Consider the following 13,153-nt stretch of genomic DNA (forward strand, 5'->3'; position numbering starts at 1 on the left):
AGGGTGGGGTTTGGGGAGATAAAGCAGGGGAAAAAAAACAAAGATTAGCAACAGTTGTTAGCCCAGGTGCCAATCTTTAAAAAAAAAAATCAAGTAATATGGGAAGACAATTTAAAAATGTGGATTATTATTATTTGTGCAGGATTTGGTACAAATTGTAAAAAATATATACAAAGAATAACAATGTATGTGTACTTTTATATTTGAAAAATATGTTACTCACCAACCAGTAGCAAAGCGTGTAATCTGAGTTGATTTTCCAAGGCCAGAGACGGATTTGGTAGTCCATCCACATTCCTTCATCAAGCCCCACTTGGGGCCAAGGATAGACATCTGGACCAGAGAGTGCTGTGAGGGGCAGAACAATGCTCATTGATGGACATAAAATCCAGAGGTGGCAGCAGGCACAAAGAGGGTAGGCCGCTGAAGGACGCTAAGAAAGAGAAATTCCACCATCTGTGAATCATCACTTGGAGTTTATCAAAACTGCGTCCCTGTGCATTTGTTAAAAATGTGTATACTCCCAGTAGGGGTAGACATCTTTGTGTGAATCATTTTATCAGCTCAGATTCCTCCCTAACAAGAGAAATAGCACAAAAGCCCTGGATGGAAAGGAGGAAAGATTGGAGGGAGGAAGGGGAAAGGGAGGGAGAGTGAGATATCAAATTCTGGGAAAAATATATAGTTAAAAGAATTGTGGCAAGGACATGGGGAGATCTTATATCATTCAGGATCCAGCAAGGAAAATTTAAATACCTTAAATAGAGAGAACGTGGGGCCAGCCCTGTGGCCGAGTGGTTAAGTTGGTATGCTCCACTTTGGTGGCCCAGGGTCCTCCAGTTTGGATCCTGGGTGTGGACCTACACTCCGCTCATCAAGCCACGCTGTGGCAGCATCCCACATGGAGGAACTACAAGGACCTACAACTAGAGTGTACGACTATGTACTGGGGCTTTGGGGAGAAAAAAATTGAGGAAGATTGGCAACAGATGTGAGCTCAGGGTCAATCTTCAAAAAAAAAAAGAGAAAGAACTTAATTCAGGGATGGAAGACCAAAGGAGATTAGAAACTGCAGGAATCCACTACAACTTCTGGGCTGGAGAGACAAAGGGAGAAGGCAAACTCCTGGGCACCTGGAGTCACCGGGCAGGAGCAGGAATCATGTGGGCTTGTCTGGCAGGAGCTGAAGCCACGGAGGAGACTCAGCCACAGCTGTGGACACCAGTCAAGGCAGAGACGGGAGAGAGGGAGCGAACTGCCTCCACGCTCCCTCCTGCCTTCCACGCTCACCGATGGCTGTCCTTGGCTGAACCCAGCCCGAGCCTGGGAGACAGACACAGGGCAGGGGATGACACGGAGTGGATACAAGAGCAAGTGAGCCCAAGACTGACAGACACCAGACAAATATCTATTTCCCTGCTTCACGACTCAGACAAGGAATCGCTTTGCCTCCCCAGTGGCCCGTTCTCAGCTCTGGACTACCCCAGCCCTAGACTTCACAACGTACAACCTTGCAGTCAACTCTCTGAACTCCAACCCCTGTTTTCCCAAACTAGAAATAAGTTTTTTGTGTTTCCAGCTTGATGGCTTGTGTGACCCAGACCCTTAAGAGGTCAATTCAACAAACATTTATTGAATTCCTATAGTTATGGTGAAAACAAACAAGAGCCTCCAAGAGTTCCCCATTTTACACAAGAGGGCAAGCAAATACACAAGTGTTTATAATGCAAGGCAAGACAAAAATGCCAAAACGAGCTTTACCTACGGCCACCAGAACAACAAGGTGACTGAGCTGGATGATTAACAAAAAGAAATTGATGCCAAATCATAGTTTGTAATTTGTGAGTATTACTCAGGCTGGCGAGATACAAGACTGAGAAAAGGGGAGACTTGCTGCCACTGATGAGGTGAAATTCTTTAGCATCAACGCATGACAAATTCCCGGATTCAAATTCCATCTCTCACTGGATGAAGCCCAGCTTTCTTTCTTTTTTTTTTTTAAAGATTGGCACCTGAGCTAGCATCTGTTGCCAATCTTTTTTTAATCAATTAATTTTTTTCTTATTTTTGTGCCCAAAACCCCCCAGTACATGATTGTATCTTCCAGTTTCAGCTCCTTCTGGTTGTGCTACGTGGGACGCCACCTCAGCATGGCCTCATGAGTGGTGCCATGTCCATGCCCAGGATCCGAACCAGCGAAACTCTGGGCCACCGAAGCTGAGCACACAAACTTAACCACTCGGCCATGGGGCCAGCCCCAAAGCCCAGCTTTCTTCACCTGGCACAGGGGGCCTTCTGTGATCTGGTCTTGATTCCAGATTTGCGTCATCTCCTACCACTTCAAATATTAATCTCAAATATTAATCTCCAGTAACTTCAAAATTCAAACTTTAATCTCCATGCATCTCAAATATTAATCTCCAGGAACTCCAGACTCCTGGGAGATCTCAGCTTTAGCTCTGTTCAACGGTGCTTGGAGAGTAAGTGAAGGCTTCAGGCCGCTAGTTTCTCGCTTGGCTGTTTCTGTAAGAGTATTCCTCTGTCTTCACCTGGCAAATGCATGCATGTCCTGCAGGAGCTGCCTTGGTTCTTGTTCCTCCATGTGGCATCGCTCAACTCCCAGCTGGATTTAGTCTTCTCTCCCTGTGCCCCAGTTGCGTTCTCTCTCGTTTAGCATATACACACTGTTTGGGAATTCTCTGTTTACATGTCTGTCTCTCTACACTGGCCTGTAAGCTCCTCGAGGCCAGGGACCATGTCTTATTCATTTCTGAGCCTTGGCAGAGGTCCAAGTCCTGGGCATCATAGAGGCCTTCCTGAACTGAACCTAGCCATCACCAACATTAGGGCTTGCTGCCCCAGCCCCTCTCTTGTTTCTCTTTCCTAACAATACCCTACAAGGAGGAGTATTTCTAGGAGCGGGCTCTCATCTGCTCAAGCCAACCAGCACATTCCATCTCTCCCAGTTGGAGTGACCGGTTCCAGAGAGGGCATGTGATCTAAGCCAGTCCTATCAGAGTGAATCGCAGGACTCTGCTTGAAATTCTAGGGCAAAAACTAGGGCTTTGTCTGTACTTTTGGATGTGGATGAGACCCAAGGAGGCTCTGGACCATCAGCAGTCACCTTGTAACCATGAGGAGAGCCGGCCTTAGGGCGGGGCAGTGCTGTGGAAGACAGAACGGAAAGACCTGATTTAAAAGGCTGGGGGAGTGGGCGGATTGATGCCATTGTCCAACCTCTGCATCAAACGAGCACTGAAGTCTGCATTTTCAGTGGGGTTTTCTGTCCTGTGCGGTATAACGAGCTTGAGTGACACACTAGGAGAAGATTGGCGTCTGTAGAGTTAAGTACGAAATCAGGAAAGAGTGACGGGCAGCATCGGAGAAACCACTTGATTCTTACGCATAAATAAGAGAAGGTCCAATGGCAGCCCAGCCCTTTATGGCTACTTCTCCCCCTGTTTTCTTCTTCAGTTGTGGTTCTCTGTGTGCTTGTCCACTGCTTCCCTCAGAGTGTAAATCCCCCAGGACAGGGCCTCAGCGGCACTCACCTCTCCCCCCGGGGCCCGTACAGCTGGTCCCAGGGAAGAGAGGTTCGGTAGAGTTGGAGGAGCATCTGGCCTTAAGGGTAAGACCTGCTGGTGCGCTGGCCGTGGGGCCACCCCCGGGCTTTCTCCAGGCTCCCACTCCACCCCTTCCACTGCACGGAATGCCATGCACCCCCCAGATCAGGCTCAGGGGAACTGACTTCCCTCCTTTCTGCCCTCTCAGACTGAGAACTCACACTGTGCGGACTACATTTTCCAATGCAGAAATCAGGGCCCTTGGGCTGAGAAATCGGAGTTTACTAGTGGGTTAAACAGAGTGGAATGTTTGAAGGAGGGACAGTCCTGGGCACACGGGGGTTTGCTCATCACTCACCTGCTCAGAGCAATTGGACTGCACCCGAGGGAGGGACTGGGAGAGGGGAGTGCACACTCCCGCCCCATCGCAGGCCTGGACCCCTGCTCAGATTTGCCACTTGGTAGGATTTGCCCGCTGGTCCCAATCCTTGTGGTGGAGAGCCCTGGCTCTCAGGAAGGGGCCTCCCATAGTACCTCTGGCCTTTCTCACTGGAAGCCCCACCTACCCTACAAAATGAGGGCATCTCTGCCTCAGAGGAAAAATCTACTGAGCAAACCTCCACTTCCCACAGTGCAGGCCTCCGCTCCGTATCTTTATAAATTACCAAAAATTAATGAGACTGCACTGGAAAAGCAGGGACCCCAGACTGTAACATAAGACCCAGAGCCTGGTGGACATGCGTGCGCACAGACACACACACACACTCTTCATTTCATGTGGAGAAAACAGACACGAGCGTTTGAGGAGGGCAGAGGTAGAGAAAGGAGTGGTGAAGGGCAGAGCGAGCCTTTAGCACCCCGGAGGTGGGCGCCCAAGCCTCAGTCAAGGACAGCTCTGCCAGGGCTCTCTGACCACTGCTGGGTCCTCCCTCTACTTCCTTGAACTGAAAACACTGAGATTCTCACTATGCAAAGAACACTGTTCAAGTGAGTCACTTCGTCCTGACTGGCATTTTCTTGCTGACTAAATTCTCATCTGAAAAAGCCCAGGGGCCTGGTGTTGTCACAGATAATAGTAACAGCAGCAAACACACATCACACTCACTATGTGCCAGTGTTGGGCCATGTCATTTTCATAAATTAACTCATTTCTACTCACAGAAACCTTTTTACCTGCCTTTTATTATCACTGTCTTACAATGAAGAAACTAAGGCACAGAGAGGTTGAGTAACTTACCCAAGGGCTCGCAGCTCATGACTCAGAGAGAGAATTTGAACCCAGGTAACCTGGCTATGGAATCCATACTTTTAAGCACCCTGTGGGATTTGTCCACATTTCTGAAAGGGACATTACATCTCCTGTTCCCATACTGGTCAAATGAGGCTTGTCTAGTCTTGTTCTAATGGCTCCTTCTCTTCAGGATTAACAAAACCCACCCTAGGTTCTTTAAGCAGAATAGGAATTTAACAAAGGGGCTCAAAGAAACCTGGTTAGAGAATCAGGCTTTGAAGTCTGAGGCATGGAGCCAGGAACAATAGCTGGGGACCTCCCATGCCTAGAAGTGAGACATGCCACATATAGTGGTGGCATGGCAGGTGGAATAATATACAGCAATGAAATGAAGGAAGTATGGCTACTGGAAACAGCATGGATGAATCTCACAAACATCATGTTGAGAAAAAAAGCCCAACACTAAAGAGTATGGAGTATGTGATTTGATTCCATCTATATAAAATTAAAGACCAGACAAGGGGCTGGCCCCGTGGTGTCATGGTTAAGTTTGCATGCTCCGCTTCAGTGGCCCGGGGGTTGCCGGTTCGGATCCAAGGTGCAGACCTATGCCCCACTCATCAAGCCATGCTGTGGCAGGCGTCCCACATATAAAGTAGAGGAAGATGGGCACAGATGTCAGTTCAGGGCCAATCTTCCTCAGCAAAAAGAGGAGGATTGGCAGTGGATGTTAGCTTAGGGCTAATCTTCCTCAAAAAAAAAAAAAAAAAAGACCAGGCAAAACTAACATATAGTGATAGAAATCAGAATATTGGGATCTGGGAGGGATGAGAGAGCCTTCTGGGGTGTTGGCAATTCCCTAAATTGTGACGTGGGTGCTGGTTACAAGTTTTTTTCACTTTATAAAAATTCAAAGAGTCATATGTTTATGATGTGTGCACCTTTCTGTATGTATGTTACATTTCAATAACAGTTTACTTACAAATATATGCTGGGCTCTACATAAATGATAAATATCACCAATTGTCCTGTTGCCATCCTGTCTGCTAAGTGATTAAGCAAATGAATCATTTTGTTTGTGTCTATCTCCTGCTCAAAACCTTCAGCGCTTCCTTGTAGACTGGAGAATAATATCTAGGCTCTTTAACCTGTGTTATAAGAGTCTTTCCAGTCCAGCCTCAACCCATGTCCAGCCAGGGCTGCACTCGCCTGCCCTAACCCCTGGGGTTGGCCTGCTCTCACCTGGAAAGCCCCACCACCTGGGAACGCAGGGAAATTCAGTCTATTTTGTAGGCCGACTAAACCCTACCTCTGCCCTGAGGCTCTCCCCCGAACCTGAGACCCCCTCAGCCTCCTGAACTCCCAATGCAGTTAGGGTTAGCAAGATGTACTGGACAACCAATTTTGTATTCCAAGCAACATCTCTTGAAATGTAGCTTTTTTTGTGGCCAAGAACTTTCTTGTGTTTATATTTTATCTCACTAGGCAGATGGTGGAGTTTGTCAAGGGCGCACGTAGCTGACTGATCTACTCTCCTTGCAAGGTGGTGCACAGGGCCTGGCCCAGGGAGACAAGGTCCAAAGTTCAACTCCCACCTCTGCCCCTGGCTGGCTGTGACTTGAGGGAGTTATTCAACCGCTCAGGATCATGGGACTTCCTTGAAAGTGTAGTTCATGATAACTTACGCATGCTTAGCCTTGCATACTGAGTGCACCAAGCATGTTAGCCATAATTAATAACATCTTTTCACTCTTGTTTTTCTTTCTTTCTTTTTTTTTTTTTGAGGAAGATTAGCCCTGAGCTAACATCTACTGCCAATCCTCCTCTTTTTGCTGAGGAAGACTGGCCCTGAGCTAACATCCGTGCCCATCTTCCTCTACTTTATATGTGGGATGCCTGCCACAGCATAGTCTGATAAGCGGTGTATAAGTCCACACCTGGGATCGGAATCCGCGAACCTGGGCCACTGAAGCAGAGTGTGGGAACTTAATCACTACGCCACCAGGCTGGCCCCTATCTTTCCGTTCTTGTTTTTAACTCTAGAGCACTTTTAAAAGTTCACCAGGAGCCACAGGTCTCAGAACATAAAGAAGATAAGATGCCTGACTTAGGAGGAGCTTTGCTAGGGGAAGGTTCGAGGGGAGCAGAGGTGTCTTCAATGAATCCATGTTCACATCTCTCCTGTGGGCTCCAGGCCCTGCGTTGAGCAATATCATAAATCTGACCCTACATATCACCTTTCAGAATTTATGCAGGAATTCAATTGTCCAAATAATATTAGAATTCCTAGGGTTTGGCTTACTTTAGGTTTTGGTTTTTTCCATGCTTAGCTATGGCCCATCAATAGCAGCATGAAAATTAAAAGGCTCTTTCAGCAGAGGAGAAATGTCACCACTGAAGCCTTTTTTGAAGAAGAAGAAGATGATTAACCCTGAGCTAACTGCTGCCAATCTTCCTCTTTTAGCTGAGGAAGACTGGCCCTGAGCTAACATCTGTGCCCATCTTCCTCTACTTTATATGTGGGATGCCTACCACAGCATGGTGTGCCAAGCAGTGCCATGTCCGCACCCGGGATCCGAACCGGCAAACCCCGGGCTGCCAAAGTGGAACGTGCGAACTTAACTGCTGCATCACCAGGCCGGCCCCACTGAAGCCATTTTTAAAGATGATCCGTGGACATAATCCTGCTGTTAGCAGAGACCAGAGCATGTGTAATCTAAACTGAAGAGGACAAGCCTGGATGAGACACCTCAGTGAGGTTCTGGGGAGCAAAAAGCAAGAGAGAGAAGCTTCTCAACGAATGTTATCTGAGCGAGGCAAAGCACGATGGAGCGTCCTGACAATGGAGAGATGGCATGTCTGAGGCAGTATTGTTTCATATAAATGCTGAGGGCAGGGGAAGGGACAATGTTACGCATAGCACTGATCTCAGACTCTAAAGTCAGGCAGATCAGGGTTCAAATCCTGGCTGTGCCAGTTGTCAAAAGTAAGGCTGCTCCATGAGCTAGCACCTCTGAGTCCTGTGGAAGTGTGTCCACTGGTTTCCATGTCTGTAAGTAGGGATGACAATGATAATAAGGACACTGACTTCACAGGGCTGTTGCAAGGATTAATGTAGGTAAATTTTTAGCACAGGGCTGGGGACATGGTAGATATTCATTAGTTAGCTATCATTATTCATTATTCTACCCACATAATAATTCTACCACAATCCCCGGTCTTAGCCAGAAAGCCAGGAAATCAGCAAAAGTCTCAATTATTTAACAGCCTGTTTCCTTGATCAATCTTCAGCCATTGCCACCCTCATTCTTTCATTTCTCATAAATTTTATGGTAATGGACAATAAAGCATTTCCTGTGGGATCAAGTCATTCAGATTTCCTATGCTGGGGACAAGCTCAATTTCCTGGGAAGGACCATCTGGCATGGCCCCAGGCTGTACTTTGGAGCCAGAAGCATTGCCTGGCGGTTGGCATGGGAGTGTGTTTCATTTTATTTTGCAGGATTCAATAGTCATATTTTATCCAACTTACAGTTCTGCTCTCCTTTAATGCTGGAATCAAATGTAAAAATTAGGTCTGAAATGCACATTTATTTCATAAAATTGTGGTCTCTGTGTGGCAGCCATCACTTGGTCTTGACCCAGTCCATAAATCCTCTGATGTTTCTATTAAGGAGGCAATGTGAACCAGAGAGATTAGAAAGGAAACCTCAGAAATCCCAGTGCCCTGGGCTGGCGAGAGAAATAACCTCAGAAGACTGAAGTCTGAGAGCGTTTACACTGTGTTGCATGCGAATCTTCATTTGCTTTTATTTGCCTTTGTTTGCATGAGTTCTGTGAAGTTAACTGTCAATGAGTTTGTTTTATATGAGTCTTATGGGGTTGTTGTTGCTGATGTCTACCACTGCGATCATTATTTATGACAAAATTAGCTCCACTTGGTAAGTGGAGCAGGTTTTCACTCCCAGAGTACATCCATGTTTCTGTTATTTTGATCTCAAATACAAATTGGCAAGCCGTGTAATTGCAGAAGAGGACAAGGAAGCTGGATTATAGATTGCCTTTATGGAGGACAAAATATCCTGAGGATACTTGAAACCTTATTTTTTAATAGCAGCTGAGGAAAACTGAGAAATTGCCCCAATTCTGATGACAACCCTCACCCTGACTTTGAAGATGACATTTTTGGAGTTAAAGAGCTGAATTTCAGCTCCTAGCCTCTTCGTTTTATTTCCTGTGTCTTTACTGTAGCTTGTCAAATTACTGCAGGAATAAACTTGAAAGATCATGAGAACTTTTAAAATATATTCAACTGTCTTACTGGTGAGGAACTTTTTTTAAGAATAAAAGTTAATATTAAAATTGCTTTGAAATTAAGACGTGGGAAAATAATGCTTGTGAGGCTCACTCAGGGTGGAGTTGTGTCCCTAGAAAGAGAGTCCTTTTTTTTTTTTTTTTAGGAAGATTAGCCCTGAGCTAACTGCTGCCAATCCTCCCCTTTTTGCTGAGGAAGACTGACCCTAAGCTAACATCCATGCTCATCGTCCTCTACTTTATATGTGAGACGCCTGCCACAGCATGGCGTGCCAAGCGGTGCCATGTCTGCACCCGGGATCTGAACTGGCGAACCCTGAGAAGCCAAAGAGGAACGTGGCACTTAACCACTGCACCACCAGCCGGCCCCCACGGAGAAAGAGTCTTGCTGGTTAGGATTGGCACAGTTGAACAGGTGTTGAGATGTTGGAAAATTCTGGATTTCCAATCATTGAGATCCCCTTGGAACTATCACTAATTTTACTATAAGACATAGTAACATTATCCTTTGAGTATTTTCCATTCTAAATTGTCACCATGGTCAAGAAAAAGACAGAAACATTATTTTTCAAAGTCCTTTATCAAAGGTACTTCTCTGGTTAACTTTGGCCTGGCCCCACAGGAAGTAGCTAAACCCCTCCTGGGCCACATGTGGTTCCATCAGTGGCACCATTCTAAGCTCATCCTGAAGGGCCATTGCAACCTGAGTCTGGACCACTGGAATGTTCCCATTAGAGTAATCGCTGGGGCCCCGCACGGGTAATGGAGTGAAATGACAGCACTTCCTTGTATGTGCAGCAGGCTTTTATTTCAAAAATACCAAAATGTGCCCATAGGTCGTCTTGCAGGGAGGGCATTTAGGAAGTCATTTAGACCGTGGTTCTCAAAACACTGGTTTATAAAAAGTTTCACTGGTCTTCCGTGAAATAAGAAAAACAAGGACAATGTGGCAAAATTGTAATACAACTGCGTTTATTAAAATGTAAAAGCCTGTCCTTTATTCTGAAAATTTTACCCTTCCTATTTTAGGAATTAAAATATCCTTTTTATATAAAATGATAGTGATTATTGACAGTAGGTTTTTAAAAAACATCCTTAGTAAAATAAAGAATTGACAACCCAAGTCGTCTTCTACTCTCCAACCTCCATTTAAAAAAAAAGTCTTTGGATCTCCTGATCTATTCTTTTCCCAAGCTGCACTGTATCCCAGCACATTTGGGCGTGCTGTCTCCTCTGCCGTATTCAAGAAGCTCGCATACACAGGCGCCGTGCTTCACTCAGCTTTCTGCTCTGATCTCCCTGACAGTGCTTGGCACTTTGCATGCAGTAGGTGCTCAAAGAATGTTTGTTGTGTTCACTATGAAGCAACCTCTATTCACAGTAAAAACATCTCCGGGGGAAATAGAAGGCAGTCTTCATTTTATGGTAACAAAGTATTTTGAGATTTGGTTATAACGGTGAAATGGAGTGAAAAGAGATGTGGAGTGACGGGCCTGGGTGGATTCCTGGCTCGCGCACTTTCCCATGAACCCCTGAAGGTTCTGGTCTCTTTGTTTCCTCACCCAAACGTGTGCAGTATGTGCTATGCTTCTCCTCGGACTTGGTTGTGAGGTCAGATGTACTTGTAGTAAATCACTCTTTGTTTACCTAGTACTCTATTTTGACCCACCCCAGGCTCCTCTCAGGGTCCCAGCACGTGACTGACTCTTGGGCAGCCAATCATAGTGTCCCCACCTCCTAACTGTAAGGCTGGATCACAAAGTTGGGGTGTGGGACCAGCAGCCACTCCTCTGTATAGCAGAAGCCTCATGTAGTTGGAGCCTAGGGAGGCGGCCAAGCAGAGGTGAGACTAATGGCTAACAGTTATTAAGTAAGTCCCCACTATGCACCAGGCACCATGCTAAGCACTTCCACACAGGAACCCTGGGAGGGAGAAGCTGTTATTGCCATCCTTGTTTGTTGGAGGATAACACTGAGGCACAGCTAGAAACAGGAAGAGTTCAGAGTGAACCCTGGCAGAGTGGGAGAAGCCCACCGTCTTAGCTGCTGCCTCATACCTGTCTTTCAAAGGGGAGGGACAGTGGCAGAGTAGCTGTAACAAGGCCTCCCCAGATCCACTCTCGTCCTTCTCGGGTACATGAGCCAATAGATGCCCTTTTTGTCATCGAGCAAGTTGTTATCTTCAGGCCAGTGCTCAGGATGGTAAAAGGTCAGAACTGTAAGGAATACGAGGAGTATGAGGAGCATATGCTCCATCCTCAGAGGAAGATGAGGAAACTGAGGTCCCATGACTTAGACAAACAAAGCCACATCTCTGTGGCCTCATACCTCAGTGCTTCTTCTCACAGAGCTTCTGCCGTCTTTACGCAAACACTCTCTGACACGCCTGCTCTCACACCATCCCTCTCCTCTGGATGCATGAATTCTACCCTCCATCCAGTTCCATCCTCCTTAAGGCCTTTGCTGATCCCTCCAGCCCACAGCTCTCTCTCTTTCCCTGAGTCACCCTACAGCGTCGCTGTCAATCAACTGTATTCGCAGGCTGCCTACTGGGATCTTCAGTGTTGATACTTAACTCTGGCCTCCATTTAATTCATGTGCCTGATCCTTGATGCCCATCTTGATAAGTTCCCTGAAGAAATAAAGAAATTCTCTTTCTTTTCCTTTTGTAGTTCCCGAAGCAGCCAGCACCAGTACCTCCCATACAATTAATGTGTGTGGGTTGACCTTTTACTCTGTGGTTATTCATCGCCTCTTTCCAAGGAAGTCAATAGTCTCCCCTCACCTTGTTCACTTTCTAGCAGAGTGGCCTGAGCACCCCGCCCAGGCCTCCTCCAGTTCTTGGTCTCATGATGCTCAGACCTTCCAGCCTCTGTCAGGAGTGGGAAAACCCAGGCACTGGGCAGCCCTGTGACGGACAAGCCATCATTTGGGAACTTGATATTGCCTCCATGCAGACTGGACCAACGCACAACCTAGATATGTCAGTGTAAATCTTTGTTGAATAAACAGCTTGATGTCTTCAGAGTTACATCTTAACTTCTTTTCTTTACAACACAGTTGTCAAGAACCTCTTGAAAAAAAAAGATGTTGTCCAGGAAACCTGAAGGTTCTGACCACTAGGAAACATTAATTGTGGGAAGACATAGTATCCAGAACCAAAATGTTGACAAAATTCTATATTAGGCCAGATAAGTAAATGAACAAGACATTTGGTCTTTCCCAGTCAGAATGAAATAGCTCCATTTTTTGTTTGTTTGTTTTGTGAAGAAGATTGGCCCTAAGCTAACATCTGCACCCATCTTCCTCTATTTTTCTGTGGGATGCTGCCACAGCATGGCTTGACCAGTGGTGCTAAATCTGCGCCCGGGATCTGAACCTGCAAACCCAGGGCCGCCGAAGCAGAGTGTGCAAACCTAATCACCATGCCACCAGGCCAGCTCTGCAATAGCTCCACTTTTTGGAGTATCTACCACATGTCAGGCACCCTGCTGAGTGCTGTAAACCTCATAAGAAAGTAAGGATTGTTCCATTTTACAGACTCGGGAGCTGACACCCACAGAGATGACTAACCCAGGATAACACAAGAAGGGGGTGAGAGAGGGCATATGGCCATGTAGCAAGGACTCAAAACACTATTTCATACCATTTTTTTTTAAAGTACAGCAACTGAATCATGTCATCAGGGGTATGTGTATGTTTACTTCATTATATCTCACGTGAACTGGTCTCAATGCGACTCCTAGCAAAGATTCCTCAGCTGATATAGGTCTCAATTATTCTAAAATAGAAACAGCTTAATTTTTCTAATTATAAAAGTAGATGTTCAGTGTATTTTACCACAATAAAAAAACACCAAAAAAGTAGATGTTCATTATAAAAACAAACAAAAATAGATAGTACCACAAATATAATGAACAGAATAAAAATCATGAGTAATCGTCTTCTATCTAGGAATAATTGGTTAATAATAACGGGTTCTTTAACAAATTTAAATTCCTCTCCATTCTCATAATTCTACAGTGACCCCTCAGAAATGTTAACC

This window comes from Equus asinus, chromosome 9 (assembly GCF_041296235.1).
Source record: "Equus asinus isolate D_3611 breed Donkey chromosome 9, EquAss-T2T_v2, whole genome shotgun sequence".
NCBI classification, from domain to species: Eukaryota; Metazoa; Chordata; class Mammalia; order Perissodactyla; family Equidae; genus Equus; species Equus asinus.